The sequence below is a fragment of the Pistacia vera genome, unplaced genomic scaffold (assembly GCF_008641045.1).
Source record: "Pistacia vera cultivar Batoury unplaced genomic scaffold, PisVer_v2 Contig431, whole genome shotgun sequence".
Classification (NCBI taxonomy): domain Eukaryota; kingdom Viridiplantae; phylum Streptophyta; class Magnoliopsida; order Sapindales; family Anacardiaceae; genus Pistacia; species Pistacia vera.
This window is the reverse complement of record NW_022196259.1, coordinates 352,842-374,444: the sequence shown is the minus strand read 5'-3', so window position 1 is coordinate 374,444 and position 21,603 is coordinate 352,842. Positions and strand designations below refer to the sequence as shown.

Sequence of the window (21,603 nt, the reverse complement as noted above, 5' to 3'; positions counted from 1 at the left end):
AAATAAAACTCCAATTGATGAGAGATCTAAATATTTAGAAACTAGGTAGACATGACTTTAATTTGATATATTATACGCTTAATGTGGATAACTGTAGCCCCATTGCCAAACCAATCCTTTTATCATCACACATATTTTGGTTTCCACTGAACAGTCAATAGTAAATTGACCATAACTTACTCAATAAAACTCCAATTTATGAGAGGTATAAAACTTTAGAAACTAGACAGACAACTTTAATTTAATATATTATACGCTTAATTTAGATAACTATAGCCCCACTGTCGAGCCATTCCTTTTATCATCACACATATTTTAGTTTCCACTGAATAGTTAGTAGCAAATTAACCATAACTTGCTCAATAAAAATCCAATTGATGAGAGGTTTAAACCCTTAGAAACTAGATAGACAAAGATTTAATTTGATATATTATACGCTTAATTTGGATAATAGGGATTTAATTTGGATAACTGTAGCCCTACTACAAAATAATTCATTTTATCATCACACACATTTTGGTTAAATTGACCATAACTTGTTCAATAAAACTCCAATTGATCAGAGGTCTAAAAATTTAGAAATTAGACAGACAAGGCTTTCATTTTATATATTATACACTTAATTTAGATAACTGTAGCCCCACTGCCGAACCATTCCTTTTTATCATCACACACATTTCGGTTTTTACTAAATAGTCACTAGTAAATTGATCATACATTGCTCAATAAAACTCCAATTAATGAGAGGTTTGAACCCCTAAACACTAGACAGACAGAGCTTTAATTTGATATATATACATTGAATTTGGATAATTGCAGCACCACTGTTGAACCATTCATTTTATCATCACACACATTTTCGTTTCCACTGAATAGTCAGTAGTAAATTAACTATAACTTGCTTAATAAAACTTCAATTGATGCTAGGTCTAAATCTTTAGAAACTAGACAGACAATGCTTTAATTTGATATATTACACGCTTAATTTGGATAACTATGGCCCCACTGCCAAACCATTCCTTTTATAATTACACACATTTCGGTTTCTCCTGTTTCTCGATTTTCACTAAACAGTTAGTAGTAAATTAGCCATAACTTACTCAATAAAAATCCAATTGATGAGAAGTTTGAATCTTTGGAAACTAGAATATGGGGCTTTAATTTGATATATTATGCGATAAATTTGGATAACTATAGAGCTACTGCTTAACTATTCATTTTATCATTATACACATAAAACTAATTTAATTTTAGTAATCACAAAGAAAAACAAATATTTATGGCTGCGTTTGGATAATTATTTTTATCCATATTTTGAGTCTGATTTTGGGAAAAGTGTTTGTTTTATTATCTACATAATAGAATCTTGAAAACTCTTTTCCGACATTTTGCTGACAGCTTTTTGACCTTTTTGAATTTTTTCTGCAGATGCGTTCTCTTTTCTTCTTTCACGCCTTCACCTGTTTTTTTTCAGTCCTTTTTCACAGTTCATCATTTCTCTTTCACGCTTCTTCATTTCTTCTTAGTACGGGTAATGAGCAAGTATATTGTAATCGTTAAAACGGGATAGAATATGGGTGAAATGGAGAAGGACCGAGTCAACCATAATAAGGTATTATAGACAACATGACGACTATACGGGATAACATAACGAATGTACTGTGGGCAGCACATTGGACCATGTCATAGTTGTTAATGGAGTATATGTGTAATAATGATTGTAAGAGTTGGTAATTAGTACTTTTGTCATATATGTATTAATGTGATGTTTTTAAACAGTTGGATTAGTATTTGAAATTAATATGGGTTTTTGGTTTTTAATATATACGGGTGACAAAATTACCAATATAATATTTAGTATTATTAAAATGTAACTTGATAAGTTATATATATAATAATACATTATTTTAACAAAACACAATAAAATATTATATTAATAAATAATTTATAAAAAAATATATTAATCAAATATTCAACACAAATATCAAGGTCAAAATATTCTACCAAACACATATTCTATAAATCATATTCTCGTAATCATAACCATATCCAACTATCCAATACTATCCTCAAAATCCTATCCAAAATAATAAATCAAACGCACCCTATATGTCGTTTGAATTGTATTTGTTCTATCTCTTTTTGTTAATATTTTTTTATATTACATACATATATCATGAAAAAAGGTTGTTGCTGAATATAACCAATTTTATTTGTATCACAAAAATCATCTGATGTTTGTTGCCAAACCATTTAGCTTTAGTAAACCATTTGTAATATATCAAACCATTATTATTATCCTTAAAGGAAAACAAATATTAATATGTAGTTTTAATTGTAATTGTTCTATCTCTTTTTGTTGATATTTTTTATGTTACATACATATATCATAAAAAGAGATTGTTGCCGAATATAACTAATTTCATTTATTTAACAAATATCAATTGATGTTTGATGCCGAATCATGTAGCTTTAGTAAACCATTCATTTTATTATTACACACATTTTGGTTTCTACTGAACAATTAGTAGTAACTTGACCATGACTTTCTCAATAAAACTCCAATGGATAAGAGGTTTGAATATTTAGAAACTAGACATAAAAGGCTTTAATTTGATATATTATACTCTTAATTTGGAAAATTGTAGCCCCACTGCCAAACCATTCCTTTTATCATCTCACATATTTCGGTTTCCAGCGGACAGTCAGTAGTAAATTGACCATAACTTGCTCAATAAAAATCCAATTGATGAGATATTTAAACCTTAGAAACAAGACAGATAGAGATTTAATTTGATATATTATACGCTTAATTTGGACAATTGTAGATCCACTTCCGAACCATTCCTTTTATCATCACATATATTTCAGTTTTCACTTAACATTTAGTAGTGAATTGACCATAACTTGCTCTATAAAAATTCCAATTGATGAGAAGTTTGAACCCTTAGAAACTAGACAAATAGGGATTTAATTTGATATATTATATGCTTAATTTGGATAACTGTAGCCCCAATTCTAAACCATTCATTTTTATCATTACACACATTTTGGTTTTCCTTGCTTCTCGATTTCCACTTAACAATCAGTAGTAAATTGACTATAACTTGTTCAATAAAAATCCAATTGATGAGCGGTTTGAATCTTTAGAAACTGGATATATAGGGCTTTAATTTGATATATTATACGATGAATTTGAATAAGGATAGATCTGTTCCCGAACTATTCATGTTATCATCACACACATAAAATAAATTCAATTTTAGTGATGACAAAGGAAAACAAATATTGATATCTAGTTTTAATTGTATTTGTTCTATCTCTTTTCATTGATTTTTGGATTGATTTTGTTGTTTGATTTATGGGTGTTGTGGGTTTTACAATTGTCATCTTTCTTTAGGATGCTATCATCAAATGCTTTTTTTTTTTTTTTTTTTATTTGCTATAGGTGGTGATCAACTTTAATTGCAGCAGATAGATTTGTGTCACAGAACCTTTATCTTCATGGCTTCTTCAATGCTTTAATTAAATTGTCTTCAGATTATACTGTTGGAGTTGTTGTTGCTTTCTATGTGAGTTCTCTTCTCAACATTCTTATTTTTTTTATAAAATAATAATAATAATAATAATAATAATAATAATAATTCATTTTCTCCTCTCAATAATCAAAATCAGTTTTTTCCTTTGGCTTTGCAAGTCTCTTGCTTATAAGTTCACATTTTTCAGCAAGATTTCTCTTTCTTTGATTGATTTGTAGACTTATCAATAATACCTAGTGGGTTATCCTACAAATTTTTTTGCTTTTCTTGACAAAGTTTTAAACTTTGGTTGCAAATGTCAAATGGTGACATATTTAGTTAAATTTGTGGACATTTTATTTATTATTTTTTAATTATCAATTCAATATAAAATAAACTTTAATACAAAAAATATATATTTAAAACACAAAAAACCAATAATAATGTAAAAAAAATATAATCAACATACCCGCGCAACGCACAGACTTTCTAGTTCCTTATACATTGATGTAACAACCTTGTATGTTTGACATATCATCTCTTCTAATTTGCTTAAATTATCTTTAATTTGAAATCGTCTGATCCCATTAAAACATTTTTTTTTTTACAAGGGAGACTAGTGCAGCAACCCACTGCCATGGTCTCCCACTTAAATCGCGAATGCTCAGATAAGGAATCGAACCCGAGACCGTGTATCTATCTACACTATCCCCGATTTTCCCTAACCATCTAGGCTATCCAAGGGTGGGTCCCATTAAAACACACCAGTTTGTATATGTGAGTTTGTATATATATAGTATTATTCAATTAACAAAATCTAAAATCTCCTAGTACTTGGTAGAAGAAGAAGCACAAACATCTACCATCTGAGCTTGTGAAAGTTTGTCAGTGTTGAGAATGTTTGGAAACCACCACACTTTTGAGTAGTGAGAGCCTTTCATATATATATTCATTTACAGATTGTATATTAGCGTAATTACACATAAATGTTGATTACAAAATAAATGGAAAGAATTAGCTAAACAAGCTCCTATAATTAAGGGTCAATGGATGCACATATGGAAGGCCTTAGATTAAGGCAGAGGATACTCAACGTCCCCCCACAAGCTGAGTGTCGGATTTGAGCAGATGTGGAGCTTGGAGCAGAAAAATTGAAAGAAAGGCTGAGACACTTTTGGTGAAGATATCGGCAACTTGTAAGTGAGAGGGCACATACTGGGTGCGAAGTTTGCCAGCAATAACAAGTTCACGAAGAAAATGGTAGTCTAACTCAACATGCTTGGCCCGCTTGTGAGAGACAAGGTTGGAGCTAAAAAAAATTGCACTTTTGTTGTCACATAGGAGAAAGGCTATTGTGGAAGAGAAACTCAAACGTCATGAAGGAGATGCGTGAGCCAAAGAAGTTCAACGGTAGTGAGAGTAAGGGCACGATACTCAAACTCACAGCTTGAACAAGAAACAGTAGGTTGCTTCTTGGCACTCCATGAAACCAAGTTTTCGCCAAATTAAATATAATAACTAGAGATAGAGCAACGATTGTCAGGATAGCCTACCCAGTCGACATCAAAGTAAGCAACTAAAGCACCAAGAGCAGCAGATGGATGAAAAGTGAGGCCAAAATGTAGTGTGCCCTTAACATAGCGAAGAATGTGCTTGACAGCAAGAAAATGGTCTCTAGTCAGAGAGTGTAGAAATTGACTAATAGAGTTGACAACGTAAGCAATATCGGGACGTGTGATGGTCAAATACTGGAGAGCACCAACAAGAGATTGGTAAAGAGTGGGATCCGAGAACAGAGGACCATCAGATGACAAGTGCTGAAAAACAACCATGGGGGTGTGTGAACAGGCTTGCTATCAAGTAACTAAGCTCGCATGAGAATGTCCCGTGCATATTTTAGATGACTGATAAATAGACTATCAGTGGTGGATGTAGCTTCCAGACCAAGAAAGTAACTTAGAGAACCCAAATCCTTAGTAGCGAATTCAAAATTAAGCTTACGAGTAAAGCTGTCAAGAAAAAAGGAGTTGTTGCCTGTAATAATGATGTCATCAACATAAAGGAGCAAATAAATAATGTCAGACTGCCTGTGAAAGACAAAGAGTGATGTGTCAACAAGACTGCAATAAAAACCAAGTTGAATGAGAAAGGGTTTGAGGCATTCGATAGATCCATCGGGCAAGTATTTGGTCCGAAACACCTATTTGGAACCTACAATGTTAGTGTTGGTAGGTCGAGGGACCAAAATCAAATCCAGGTACGATTATTTTGTAGGGCCTGAACTTCTTCATCCATAGCAGCGAGCCAAGTAGGATTCTTAGTAGCAGATTTGAATCCTTTGGGCTTAGTGGATGCAAGTAGAGTAGAGAAAAGACCAGAGGATCCCAAGAGAGCAAGATTCGCTAGGTGGCGATTCGGAAAATACCAGCTTTGGCTCGTGTAAGCATAGGATGAGAAGCCATTGGAGTAGCTGTAACAGGAGAAGGGATAGGCAGCTCGGTAGTGAGCTCAAGAGAAGCGGGGCTAGGATCCGATGGTGGCAAAGATGAACCTGCAAGAGAATCATTGGCCTACAAAGACTCATCCGCGGGATCAGTACAAATACTACATGGGTTAGATCCGGATTGTGTAATATGTTGGGAATGAGGCACATGGAAAGATGGGAGCATGTCTTTAGGGGGAAGACTAGGTTCCAGAAAATTTGAAAATTTGAGGGACGATATGGGTTGAGCCTGGGAGGTATCGACAAAGGGAAAATGAGTCTTATCAAATTGAGCATGTCGGGTGATATATAGCCTAGAGGTGGTGGGGTCAAGACAATGGAACTCTTTGTAAGAGGGGATATAACACAAAAAAATGCAAGGAATGCAAGGAATGTTAGGAATATAATCACGTAAAGAAAGATAAACACGACAACCAAATGGATGAAAATTTTCATAATTTGGAGAGGAACCATATAGAAGCTCAAAGGGGAACTTACCTCCAATAAGGGGTGTGGGCAAACGATTGATGATGTAAGCTACAATGCTAAAGGCGTCAACCCAGAAGCGAGGAGAAGTGTGGAGTGGAAAAGTAGGGCCAAATCGATCTCAGTCACATGACAGTGTTTTCTTTTGGCGTGGCCGTTTTGAGCAGGAGTATATGGACAAGAGAGTTGATGATGAATGCCAGAGGTACAAAGATGAGCTTTAAAGCAGTTGCTATTAAATTCTGCACCATCGTCACTTTGAAAAATTTTGATGTGAGCAGAATGTTGATTTTCCACAAATTTTTGAAATTGGATGAAAGTGTCATAGAAGTCAGATTTTAATTTCAATGGATAAAGCCAAGTGAAACGAGAATAATCATCAATGAATAAAACATAGTAGGCAAAACCCAAATTTAATTTCACGGGTGAAGGTCCCCAAACATCACAATGAATAAGATCTAAAACATTAGACGATCTATGTTCATTACGAGAATAAGGCAAACGGTGATTCTTCGCAAGTTGGCATGTATCACATAATGTAGGAGATGGCAATAGAGTGGTAAGATAAAGCTGTCCTTTTTTATTTAAAAAAGAAATAACAAAATGATTCACATGTCCAAGGCGAGCATGCCATAAATCATACGAAGCATGAAGAGATTTATTTTTAAGGACAAAAATGAAAGCGAAATTTCTACACTCTAGCACATATAAGCCTCCATCTTGTTTACCGATTGCCACCACCCTTCCCGTTTGGTGATTCTAAATAGTGAAAAAATCATTAGTAAATGTAACAGATAACAAAAAATCATGCGTTAATTTACTAATGGACAAAAGATTTTTAGTGAGGTCAGGGACAACCAAAACGTCTAACAAATGAAGATTTGGGGAAGGGGAAATTTTACTAGTGTGGGTAATGGGTAGGGACAAACCGTTCCCTATAATCACACAATCCTTACCCGTGTAGGAGGTGGACTGGTCCAAAGTGGAGTGGGCTAGAGTCATATGGGCCGAAGCCCCTGTGTCTAAGAACCAATCAAAAGCTTTACTTCCAGACACAGAGCATGGAGCGTTGAAGGCTTCTGCAAGTTGTGCTGATGGCTCATGCTGGTGCTGATCGCTCATGCTGGTGCTGATCATAGCGTTGCTTGCACCGATCAGCATAGTGGCCTTCCAAGCGGCAAATTTGGCACCGTGGTGGACGGCGACCTTGAGTGGGTTGGGCACAACCTTGTCTGTGTTTGGAGAACTCATGGCTGGGGCCATTTCCGCAGCCACGTCTAGAGCGAGATGAGCCATGGTGAGCAGTGAATGCTGCAACTGGAGGCGCCAGAGTCTTTAGAGACTTTTGAGAGAGTTCAAAACTCTCAGCCTTGGACACAAGATCCAGGAAGTAGGGGAGAGGCATTTATGCCATTTGGGCAGTAGAGAAACGGGAGAAATCGTGTCCTAGGCCACGACGAAACCAATGAACTTTGTCGATTCCATCAATAGGGCGACCGCTAGCATGAAGTTGATTGCATAAGGCCTTGAAGGCATAGGGATAGGCAGTGACTAGACGAGTGCCACTCTTCATCAATTGGAGGTCATCTTTGAGGTGTATTTCATGGGCTTTGGAGCAGTGGTTGAAGGTATTTTCGAGAGTGGTCCAGACCTCATGGGATGTGGAGAGGTTGACAGCTTTAGCCATGGCTTCCTCTATGAGAGAGGAGAAGGCTTAGTAGGCGTTGATCGGTGGCTTTCCATGATAGGTGTTTGGCATTTGGTGTCTGAGAGGTGGGGGGATCAAATGGAGGTGGCGGCATAAGGGTACCAACCACATGACCCAGTAGAACTTGGCTTTTGAGAAATGGAAGAAGTTGGCTCTTCCATAAGAGGTAGTTGGAGGAGGAGAGTTTGATGGTAACCATGTGAATCATGGTGTTGAATTGGAGGGTGGGAGAAGAATCAGAGGCCATTGGAGATCGTGGGATGCTAATCCAGGTATGCTAACCACCACACTTTTGAGTGGTGAGATATATATATTCATTTACAGATTGTATATTGGCGTAATTACACATAAATGTTGATTACAAAATTAATGGAAAGAATTAGCTAAACAAGCTTCTATAATTGAGGGTCAATGGATGCACATATGGAAGGCCTTAGATTAAGGCAGAGGATCCTCAACAAGTGTGTTCAAGAGTTGTGTTATAGCTAGGGGGTATACGAGTCGAGTATCTTGTGGCTTGAGATCGACTCCTGATGAACAGTGGCGAGCTCGGGTTTGAGCCGAGCTTGTTCAAACTTGGATACTCGTGCTTGACCTCGAGTTTGCAAGCCAGAAACGATGCTCAAGCTTGTTTAATCAAGCTCGAGCTGGCTCGAACTCGTGAACTACTCGTGTATACGATGAAAATTACAATTCTGGAGCTCTATCCACTTCTGATTCAATGCAATCTTGGAAGACATAGCCAAGAATTCACTCAAAACATAGCCCAGAATCTTTCCAAAATAACAATGAACATAATACAAAACAATAAAAACACAACAACAAAAACCAATCATCTCCCAACCACCATTAAACATCTCCCACCACCTTAAAATCTAGCATAACTCACAACAAAAGCCACCATAAAACAATCCACTCAAAACTCACTCAGATCTAGCTGTCGGCATGGCCTATGTGGGCAGCCAGGTCTAGCCAACCACATGGGCCACACAGTCGACTAGATCTGGCCGGCATCGTAACCCACATGGCCATTTGTATTTGATTGTCTGTAACTCTTTATGGCCTCAGTCAGCCATAGCAGTTGTGAGACCCTTAAGTATGCCAAGGGCATGGGTAGGTGTGTGGCTTTCATCCTTGGCCACAACCTTGCCAAGACAATACATAGGTGTATGCTAAACAAGGATGGGCGAGATTAGGTATGGGGTGCTTGAGCGTTGGGACGCCAAGTACTCATTGATGAGATGGCAAGCAGGTGTGGGCACTTGCAAGCTTAAACATGTTCGTGCAAGCATGTATTAACATGGGTGTGGGGCGCCCATTGGTAGGTTAAGCAGAGGCACACGAGCTGGGACGTGTGTAAACAGACAAGGCAAGCAACAAGTGGTTGAATACACACATAAGGCAGAGAACAATGTGCGTGGGGTGCATGTGGTCATGCCCTAGATGATGGGATGATTAGACAAGGCTGCATGGTTGTTAAACAAAGGCTGTGGGATGGTTATATTTGTCTAGATAGACTTGAATGTAAGCCAACTGCTTTGTAACTGCTAGATAGGGTTGTAACTGCTATGTTGTAACCTCTATGTAACTGCTATGCCAACATGTATATAAGGCAAGCAGGTTGTAAATTCGTGAGAGAGGGCAAAGGATATGTGTGTGTATACCTTTGTTGTAACTTGGGTGCTGAATCTGTGATTGGGATTAGATTGTAATCAGTGGGAAACACTGTGTGGGTACTTAAGTTTCCTTGTATTCAGAATCTATAGGTTGGGTTTTCCCATATATTCTGTGCATTATACTTTCATTAGCCTCTCTTGTGTATTGTGTTTGCAATTTGTAATAGGGACACGCACACTTGAGGAAGGCTGACAAGTGCTTGGTGTGCTTGTGTCGTGCAATGCCTAGAAGGGAGTTTAGGCCCTATGATAGCAGCCATGGTAAAAAGAAAAAAAAAATGAAAGAGAGAAAAATGAGAGAAGAAAGAATGAGGGGAGAGAAAATAGAAAAGAAAGTAAAGAAGAGGAGAAAAAAGAAAAACAAAGAAACCGGAGAAAAAGGAAAAAGAAAAATGAGGAAAAAGAAGAAGAAGAGAAGGGAAAAGGAGGAGATAGAGAGATTATATATATATATATATATATATATATAATATATATATATATATATATATATATTGTAATATGTCAAGCTTGGCAAGCCAAGTATCCGGGTATTCAAACTCGGCTCGCCGGCTGAGTCGAGCCATTCAAGCTCGAGTTCTGTCGAGCCGAATTCAAGCTTTTCTCAAGCCAAGCCCGAGCCACTTGCGAGTGGCTCGGCCCGGCTATCACCCCTAGCTGTAGCAACTCTGTTTTTCTTCATATTATTCAAGCAGTTTATATGAAGGCAAATCAGAAGCTTTTAAGGGTTCTTTTTTTGGTACCCTGGCTCCCATTCAAAGTTTTGGAATGACAAAAACCGGCTTACTTCGTCAATGCTGTGGCAAGTTATAAACATGAGATTTTATCTCTACCGTGAAACCATAAATTAGTTGTAATGTTGTACAGTTTTTCAGTAATATTTTCTTTCAATATTTGTCTCTTCTTTGCACCAGTCTGTGCACCACTACTATTCAATTATAGAGAACAATTATGGCATGTTCCTAGTTCGGTTTGGAATTTAAATAAAATATAATTCTCAATTTGTGGAAATTATTAAATACAAGAAATTTTAAGAAGATACCTTTGAAATTAACTTGAGTTTTAGATTATATCTATCGTTTTATAAAATTATTTTCAACAAACTGCAAAAGAAGAGTTCTCTATTCTCTATTCAATTAAACAATCATTTCCATGTCATGTCACAGAAGCTCCTGTTAAATAAGGTTTCAGAATGATGAGTGAGATACAACACCAGGAACCAAAAGACTAATGAACCTATTAAGTTACAAGAATAAGATCCTAATAACATTCGACATATATAATAAATATTCGAGATCCTAATTGCCGCAAGGATGCGGCAAATTATGAGGCAGAAAATATGGTGTTTTTCTGCTAGTTGCCGTGGCCTTCAAGGCCATAGATCCTCCGAAACGACAGAAAAATGGCAGAAGGTGGAAACCCCTTGTGGTGTCAATTCAAACAGCAGCGGGAACTGGAGTCTCTACCGATCTCAATACCTCTTCACCTATCTCCTTGCATTCTACTAATTTCTGTAAATGCAGGTGTTATCTATTAATCCTCCAAAAATAAATAGACAGAAGCTTAACACTAAGAAGAAATTTTCAATAAAAACTGAGGCAACGACCATGAATATATAAAATTCTTTGCAAATGTTAAAAGAGAATATCCTGTCTATGATTTTTCAGATACCAAAACTGCAGTAAGTGTTGAAGAGAATTTTGTAACTGACTCATGTATTGCATGGGACTAGAAAAATGAAATGAAAATTAAGGACAGTTTTGCTCTATATAGAGAAAGTAGAGCAAAAGAAATTGTGTACCCATTTATTTCAAACACCCTTGATTGATGACATTTTGACATGGGGATATACAAAGCAAATGGGAAACATTAGTTAATCATAATATGATGCCAAACTCAAAAAATTTCAATATCAGAAGGCTCTATTGGCAATCACTGCTTTCACTTTTTACTCTCCTATTTCAATCATGGAAATTTGAACCAGATTATCTTCATAACATAAATTAACACTGACCTACGAAAGAGCAGGAAAATGAAAGGGGAAAGTCTTAAACCAGTTGCTGTGCAAGAATATCACACAACAGAGATCTAGTAACGAAGGTAATGGATCGTAGAAAAAAAGAACACATACATTTCCAGCTGAGTATATATCAACCGTTCGGAAGATCTTATTTAGGGTATGCAAAACTGCATTCTCAATTCTCTTTGCAGTATTTTCTTCACCCAAGCCATACTTCAATATCATAGCAGCGCTAAGTATAGTTGCCAATGGGTTTGCCTTATCCTGCATTTAATAATAATGTTGCCCATTAAATGCACACTGTTCATTTCTTTTTAGTAGAGAATTAAAGGAGACTTTATTTTGACAGAAAAGAGAAACTCCAACCTGTCCAGCAATATCAGGAGCAGAACCATGCATTGGCTCAAAAAGTCCAGGTCCCTGAGCCAGTGAATTAATAAATCCAACATACGCCAAATGAAAACCAAAAATATGTGTACATAAATATGCCAAATGAAAACACAAATGAAAGAAACTAAAATAATTTTTTTTAAAACCACCGATTTAAGAAGGATAAATTGATTAGCCATACCAATTCACCAAGACTAGCAGATGGAAGCACCCCTATACTTCTAGTAATCATTGAAGCTTCATCAGATAAAATGTCAGCCAATATGTTGCTGGTATCAAACTGCAATATTTCATTTTCAAACAGTAAGGATTCCACATTTCATTAATAGGGCTCTATAACTTAACTTTTCTCCCAATCTAAACTTCTACGCATCTCACGGAATGTGAAGAGAAAGTTTGTGCCAATTTATTAAAAGATTAACCTGTTTTGGATTGCGAACAAGTTGCATTGCAGCATTGTCAATATACATGTGTGAGAGCTCAACATCAGGATACTCTGAGGCTATCTCTATGACTCTTTTCCTCCAAGACATCAATCCCTAGACAATTCAATAAAGATGCTTTAAAGATTACAATAACATACTTCACATTTTAACCATCAGCTAAATATAAGATGCAGGACAATATAAATTCCCTCTAGTAAAATTCAATTCGACCACAAAATTCATTAACTCAAAGTACAATAGCTTGTTATCAAGATCTAATTTAATCCATTATCACATGCACATGAGGATAATGTAATGGGTAGTCTAATAAATTTAACATGTAAGGAATATCCTATATCTAATAATGGTACTATTTAATCATTATCTAGACTTTGAAAACTTACAGTGTTAACTTCTTCAATTAAAAATAAATATCATTTTCCTTATATCCTATTTAAAAAATCACACAAATATAGTATAAGGACACTTCAAATGTTGTGTTTCTTGCCATTATATCGGGAGTACATGCATCCATCTCATTCATGAACAACTACAGTGAACATCATGTTACAGACATTTTTTTCAGTGGCAGCTTGAGTGCCTCCAATCCCATCCAAACAATATATGAGAAAAATATAGTTCATAAAAGACCACAGCTTTCAATATACAAAATAATTCACACTACCTTAATCATTAAAATTTATGGAGGATGTGCCCTTGCAGCGATAATTCTTTGACAGAATTACAGACAGAAATAGTGCACCATATCAAGCAAGTGATAACTTAGAGTCCAATCTTAGGCAGAAAGAATACATAACTTACACAGCATATAATAAAAAAAAATGAGACTCTAAACTTGGCAAGCAAACTAATAAATTACATAATGGAAGGCTGAATGATCAGAGGAAATTTCCAATCTTCACCAATTCTTTAACAAAATGCTAATACAACATCTATAAAAGTAATGATAACTTATACAAGGGTCCAAAGACACAGACATCAAAAAGTGAAGACGAATATAAACACAAAGAGAAGTTCCGCTTATACGTCATACCTCTAAGACATTTGCTTTATCAACAGAGCATAGATTCCCACTTCTCTTCCTAGCAGTCTCAAATGCAATACAAGCAATACGATCCACCTGAGAATGAAATTTTCTTTTCATTAATTACATTAGATATGACATTGTATTGACCAAATGAATTTGAAACTGGAAAAAGAAGAAACTGAATTTATATATTCAATCTTTACGAAAGTAAGTAGCAAATTTGGAAAACAACATTCTGAAAATTAAAACAACAAAGCATGTAGGTAGAGATTTTTTAAAATGACAAACAAAACATATATTTAATATTCTTCATAATTATAAAGATCAGACTAAAATTACTAAGAAATATTAATTAAAAAAAAAAACCAACTCAAAAGTGCTTTCTAGTTTTTAGAAATGAATTCCAGAAAAATGGAGAAAACAGCATAAAAGTGCTTCCCTCCCTTTTTTTTTTGGTTTGAAATTGATACAGAAGTTTATAATTTCAGCAAAGATTTTATGAAAATGGTTGCAGAATACATTTTTCTTATTTTCCAAAGTCAGAAAGAAAATCTTTCTCTAGAAACATAAATGAAAAGCCCAGAAGTTATAAAAAAAGATAAGGACGACTTAGAGAATCAAATCAAGGACAAACAGAGACAAAAAATCATTGTATAACCTCTATCTATGAGTTAACATTTTGAATTCCCTACATATGGATAAGTGCAAACATAAATCCACATCTTTATTTTCTTCAAGACTACAGATTAAATACAAAGCTTTTGGAAGTTTACTGGCAAGAGAATTTCCATCATAGGCTTACCTCATAGGCAGCATAAACCTCTGTATTAAAGCGAATCTCATCACCATTTTCATTAGTGCCAAATCCCCTTGGCTTTCCAAAATAAATACCTATTCCAGTAAAATACCATTATACCCTAATAATTTAGAGAAAGAAAAAAGTACAAGACCCAATTCATGTGATTGTAGTTACAACAAACGCAGACCTCCAGTCAGCTCCCTTACAACCATAAGGTCAACACCTTCAGCAACCTCCTTCTTCAATGTTGAAGAGTCCACTAACTAAAAGACAGTAGAACAGACTCATTTACAACAGGAATAAAATAAAAAAATATGTGAATTCACAAATATATGTATATATATATGCACATAATTTAACATAAAAGCATTTTTTAAGTAAAAAAATTTAACAGCTACCCAACAGACTATTTTATGATACAAACAATAGTGTCCATTCCATTTGCTGAATGATACTGTATTCACACCATTGCACTAGTGAATCCATAATTTAATATCATAGCAGCACATAACATACAAGAAATTAAAAACTCCAACAAATCAAATCATAGAGACACATTATTTTAATTTAACTTTCTTTATTTTTATAAAGGTTACTTGCTTCAGGAAAAATATCAATTTCAATTTCTGCAGATTACAAAAAGTCAATCACAATTCCAAGTAGACTTGTCTTCTATAAAGAGCTTATTGCTTTAAAATATTATAAGCCAGAACCTTTTATTTCTTTGTAAGCAAGTAAGAAGCAAATCACTAGAACGGGATTTTATTGTACACAAATGCCAAATCCTAGTAAAGGAAAAAGAAAAAGAGAAAAAGAAATGAGGAATAGAAAAGTCCAGTAAACTGCACATAAACAAATATCACCTGTGGTAAAACAGTTGCTGGTGTCAAATTTGCAAAGACTTTAAGAGCTTCTCAAAGTTGAGGCAACCCAGTCTCCGGCTTCAAATGGCTCAGATTATTATCCCATTTTTAAGTTGCAGAAAACAATCACAAAATTAATGAATTGATTTATAACATTCATAGAGACTTAAAGCAAAAAACAAAATAACAAAACATCATATAGCCTCCCATTGCTCCGAGAAGAACGGCATCAGATTGCTTGGCTGCTGAAAGAGTCTCCTCAGGTAGTGGAACTCCAACTAAATCTAAGGCTGATCCTCCCATAGGCATCTCTTGAAACCCAAATTCAATTCCTAATAGAATAAATGAAAAAAAGAAAAGGGGTAAAGTTAAAATGCACAGTAAAAAACCAAAAAAATAAAATAAAAAAATTCAAATCAAATCAACTTTATTACAATTTTTTCCCTAATAACATCTTAACCTCTCTAGTCTGAAAAATAGGCAGTAACCTCCCCTGAAAATAGTTTCTAATAAATTTCCAGAATTTCAGGAAAGTTTAATCATGATTTTCAAAATTTTATAGAGATTTCATCAACCTCAAAGAATAAAGTTTCCATGATACCACAATGCCAATACGTTTCAAAATCTTAGCAACTTAAACCCTAAAGCCAAAACCTAAAAATAAACATTTCTACTGCAACATCAATTTTTCCTCTATTGTTTTCTTTAATTTGCCCTAATGAAGCAAGCAGATAAACATTCAGCACCGTCAAAGGTGAGCTTTTGATAAAAATGAAAGAGATGGAACCTTCGAGGGAGCCAGCAAGCTTGAGGCCGTTCTTGGCGACGGAGATGACTTCGGGGCCGATGCCATCGCCGGGAAGGAGAGTGATGCTGTAGCGTCTGGTGGAAGCGGCGGCTGCGGCGGCGCAGCGGACTCTCGCCGGCAGCTTGGGGGAGTGTTTGGATGCGGATTTAAGATAAAACGCGGGCTTCAATAGCTTCACATTTAGTTGCATAGAAGCCGCCACTTGCTGAACAAAGATGTACAATTTTGTATAGTCGAGCTTTATGACGATGAGACTCGGGCGTTCGGATCATGGTATATAAGATAACTTTCCAAGATTTGTGTATTTGGTTAAAAAGTAATAAAATATTAAGACAATTTTTTTAGTGTAAACAGTATTTACTGTGAGTAACAGGGGGTAATCTTATTATTTTGTTAGGCTGTTCTTAAAACATTAACAGATAATCTGATTTTTTTACCCATTTTATCCTTTATAAAAAATCATTTCAGACGCAATTACTCTAAAATGTTTACTAAATAACAATTAGTTTAGCTCCCCTATATTTGAGAAATTAGATAAAACACCACAACCACAACAAAATTTAAAAGTTAACAAAATACCTCAAATCATCCAAAACTACCGTCAGCAATGACTCACCACTGCTAGCCCCCAACATCAGTCACCGTAATGGTGCACGACTGGCGGGATCTAGCAAGTCGTGTGCCGATAAGGCCTTTTCAATGGCCAAATCTGACATTTTTATGGCTGTTTCACGATTAAAGATGTGGTTTTAAAAAGGCTAGATCTTTGGTCGTGAAATGGCACGACCAAATATCTGGCCTCTTTCACGGCCACATCTTTGGTGGTGAAATGGCCATAGATGCGGTCGTTTTCTGGTCATCCATGGCCATTTTCGACTTTGCCAATATGGTCGGTCGTGCACTATTCTATCGACTGTCGGCAGTGGTGGTTGGCTGTCGAAAGTGACTTGGGGTGTGTGAGGATAATTTTGCTACAAAATAAAGTTTTATATGATTTGGGTGTTTTAGCAAAATTTCAAATGTAAGGGTTAAAAGAAATGATTTAAAAAAATACTATTATATTAATATTAAAAAAGACAATATACCCACCCCTTTATCCTCACAACCAAACATTATTTATCAATTTATTCGAACTAACCAAACATATTTTCTAAATATTTTCAATAATCTTCAAGGTGATCTTTCTTTCCATTAATATAATATACTTCTATAATAAAATATTATATCATCCAAATGTCCCCAAATATAAAAATTTCAATTAATCAAGTGATATATATACTTATATAAATTTTGTGAAAAATAAGAATAATCAAATAAATAATTCATTTTAATGGTAAGAATAATTTATTTAAAATTATACATAATTTTGAAAATATTCTGAGTTATTTGATTGTATTTTAAAAGCTTACCTAGAATTTAAAATAAACTATTTCATCGTTTATAAGAAAAGCTCAAAATCTAATAAGCTCTTTTTGAGTTTATTTGAAGCGTTGAAATTTTTAAATATCCTAATAATAATTTATAAATTTAACGTGATTTATTCTTACATATTAAAGTCATTTTTGATATTTTTTTACATTTTCTTAAACAAACAATTAATTATTTTTTCATAAAAGTTACATTTTCATAAGTTTAATTCCAATAAGCTCTTTTTAATAAGTTCTACTCGAAGAAACTGTACTAAACAAACTTTAAGAATAAATTTTATTAATTCCAAATTTTGTTTATATATATGTACACCCTTTGGGAAATCTTGAAAATTATCCTAAATTCTTTTATTAATAATTGTTTTCAATGAAATACTATCCGTAAAACCAAGAGGTCTTTTAGCAATTTTATGTAGTTAATTACTTAACTAGAGACATATATTTTTAAATTACTAGGATAATTATCTTCATTTTAATTTTCTTGAAATATGGTCTATCGAGCTTAAGCATAATATTAGTGTTCATATTTCATTGGATTTTAATTTCCAATGAAATATGAACACTTAAAGTCTTAAACATATAATTTAAGTGTTTCTATTATTTGAGGGGAAAAAAAAAAAAAAAAAAAAACTAATATAAGTGTTCTATTATCTCTCAAAACTTTTTCCCTTGGGTGTGATTTTGGCCTTTTGGGTTTTGGCATTATGAATTCAATAATATTAGATGTACAAATAAATCTTACAAAGATTTGTGTACAAACTGATGTGATAGAAAGTGAATAGAAAAACGAATATAAAAAGTCAAATTCATCTTATTCATTTTCTGTCACATCAGTTTATACATAAATCTTACACATGTAACATTACTTGTATGTATTTTTTTTTATTAAGATTTTTTAGTTCTATTTTACAATGTTTATTGAAATATTTAAACACTTTTGGGGTCAGAAAATATGTGAAGTACTTTTTCCACTAAGTTTCTTTTGTTCATATATATACATTCAAAAGGATTATTTTTCTCTATAATAGTAAAGAACATTTTTTTTTTTTAACAAATTAATCTTGTTAAAATAGAATATGTTTCCATGGATTCAATTTTTTTTTTTTTTTTTAGTTTTATTCCTAGAAAATGCTTTTCTTTTAAACAATATATTTTGGTATTTAAAAATTTTATTGTCTATATGGAATTATCTGAATCACACTAATTAGAATCCAAAGAATTTCAATTACACATACAATAGTTAAGTATGCGTTTGGTTTATTATTTTGGGGATAGTATTGGATAATTGAATATGGGAGTATTACGAGGTAAAATTTAAAAATTTATAGAAAAACCCCCTAAGTTTGCTAATTTCATAAATACCCCCAACATGTAAATTGACAAAAATACCCCCACCACCTGCAGTGCCAGATTCTGGCCACCACAGCCGGAATCTGGCCGAAAAATCGCGTTACGACACAGACCGATCGAATTTGTGTCGTAACGAGTCGTTATTGCCTTTTCCGGCTAGATCCACCACAGATCTGGCTGGAAAAGGCCAGATCTACGGCCTGCCGTGGCCGTCGACGGCCAAAAAAGGCCAAAACGACTGCCATATCTTTGGCCGTCAGCCGTAGATCTGGCTGGAACGGCCAAAGATATGGTCATCGTTTTCGGTCAACGACGGCCAGATCTGGCCTTTCCCGGCCAAATCCGTGGTGGATCTGGTCGGAAAAGGCCAGATCCGTGAACTTCCGGCCATTTATGGTCGGCAAGTTGGCCGTTGTATAGATTTCGGCTACCACCTACGGTGGTTGCCGGAATCTGGCGAGTATGGGTTGTGGGGGTGTTTTTGATAATTTTAAAACTTTTTTTTTAGGGTGTATTTGATGAAATTAATAACCTTATGGGGTCTAAAAGTAATTAAAAAAATAGGGTAATATTCTTGGAATAATAAGCCAAACGTTATTTGGAGAATAGGATCCAGAATCTGGATAAAAATAGTAAGCCAAACATAGTGTAAGACTTTATTGTTTTGTTTTGCTACACTTACATTCGTTTATGGCATTTGTTATACAAGAAAGGGCCCGTTTGGATCGGGTTGAAATTTATTAATAAGAGTAATATTTGTTTAATTGAGCAGATTACCGTGTTTGACATTTTTGTACAAAAACATTACCTGAAAATAAGATGACAAATAGTGCCAAAAATGGGGTAAATCCCCAGGAATAATATTACCTAAGGGGAGGGTGGTATTAAAATATTACTTCGGTAATCCAAATTTCTGTCCAATTTTGCCCCAAAACAATAGACAATGTGGATGAAAATATCTTTGGCTTTGTTAATAATTACAAAACACCTAATTTGTAAAATGACAAAAACACCCCCATCACCATAGTGCTAGATTCCGGCCACCACCGTTGGAATCTGGTCGGAATCTACCGTTACAACTCAGACTAGTCGAATCTGGCCAGTGGCGTGTCAATTTGGCATTTTTCAGCCAGATCCACCATGGATCTGGCCGAAAAAGGTCAGATCTATGACTAGATCTGGCCGTCAACGACCGTAAAAGGTCAGATCTGGCCATCAGAGACTGCCAAAGAGTTGGCTGTCATTGACGGCCATTTCTTTGGCCGTTAGATAGGTGAATAAACAGTCATTTATGGTCGTTTTTAGGCCGTTGTGATAGATTCCGACCACCACTGACGGTAGTTGCCGGAATCTGGCAACTATGGGTGGGTGAGGTTGTTTTTGTTAATTTTTAAACTTTTTTTTGGGAGTGTTTAATTAAGTTAATAAACTTAAGGGGTCTAAAAGTAATTAAAAAATAGAATAGTATTTCCCAAATAATTAAACAAACAAGTATTTTGGGAATAGGATAGAGAATAGGGTTTGAAATAATAAAACAAACAAGCCCTTAATTATTTATATCTAGTAATCATCTAAAGGGCATTGTAGTAAAAGAGTATTTCAGGACATATGTTATTACTATCAACCAAACACATTAATTATTAATACATCCCAATTGAACCAAGTACAATAATTATTTAAACCCGGTAATCTACAATGTAATCTTTCTTTCCGGTAATCTTATTATTAAGATAAAAAAATATTATATGATCTAAACGCCCCCTAAGAGTATTAACTCAATAGGATTAAGGGACATGTGATATCTAAATTAATTAATTAAACATTAATTAGGGGGCGTTTGGTTCAGAAAATATTAGATTACTGTGAATATTGGATTACTGGAATCTTATATTACCTTGAAGATTATTGGAAATCTTTAGGAAAATGTGTTTGGTTAGTTTGTGGGTATGTTATAGTAATATGTTTGGTTAGAGGGAATAAATTGGTGGGTATATTATTTAAATTACTAAATTGTCCTCTTTTTAAATATTACTATGATATTATTTTTATTATTAATTTTTGAATAATTTCTTTTAACCCACAACATTTCAGATTTAGCTAAAACACCCAATTTATATAAAACTTTAATTTATGACAAAATCACCCCCACCCCTTGCTGCCGCCTGTCGCCATCGCAAACTACCGCCAAAAGTCTCCGAAATTCGCCTTGAGTAGCTCACCATGACCACGAGGCTCCGATATGGCTGTTTTCGGCCATATTGATGGCCAAAAACAACCATATCAGGCCAGATCTAGCTGGAAATAGCCAAATATATTGTGGTCATTTTTTACTAGATTAACAGCCGGATCTCGCCTAGATCTGGCTGCTAATGGCTAGGGATGTGGTCGTTAATGGCCAAATCCATCGATCTGGTCGACCTGTCAGATCTGGCCTAATATGGCTGTTTTTAGCCATCAATATATTGATGGCTGAAAACGACCATATCAAAGCCTCTCGGAGTCTCCTAACGAATCTCGATCATTTTCAAGGCTTCCGGTGACACTCTAACGACGGTGAGTGGTGGTTGGCCCGTCGCCGGCGGTGGTGATCTGTAATTTGCTTT

General features: G+C 34.8%; 1 pseudogene; it reads right to left on the bottom strand.

Annotated features, from left to right (window-relative positions):
* Positions 1-10,994: 10,994 nt before the first annotated feature.
* LOC116143651 lies at positions 10,995-16,472 on the bottom strand (annotated as a pseudogene).
* Between the last annotated feature and the right edge of the window lie 5,131 nt (positions 16,473-21,603).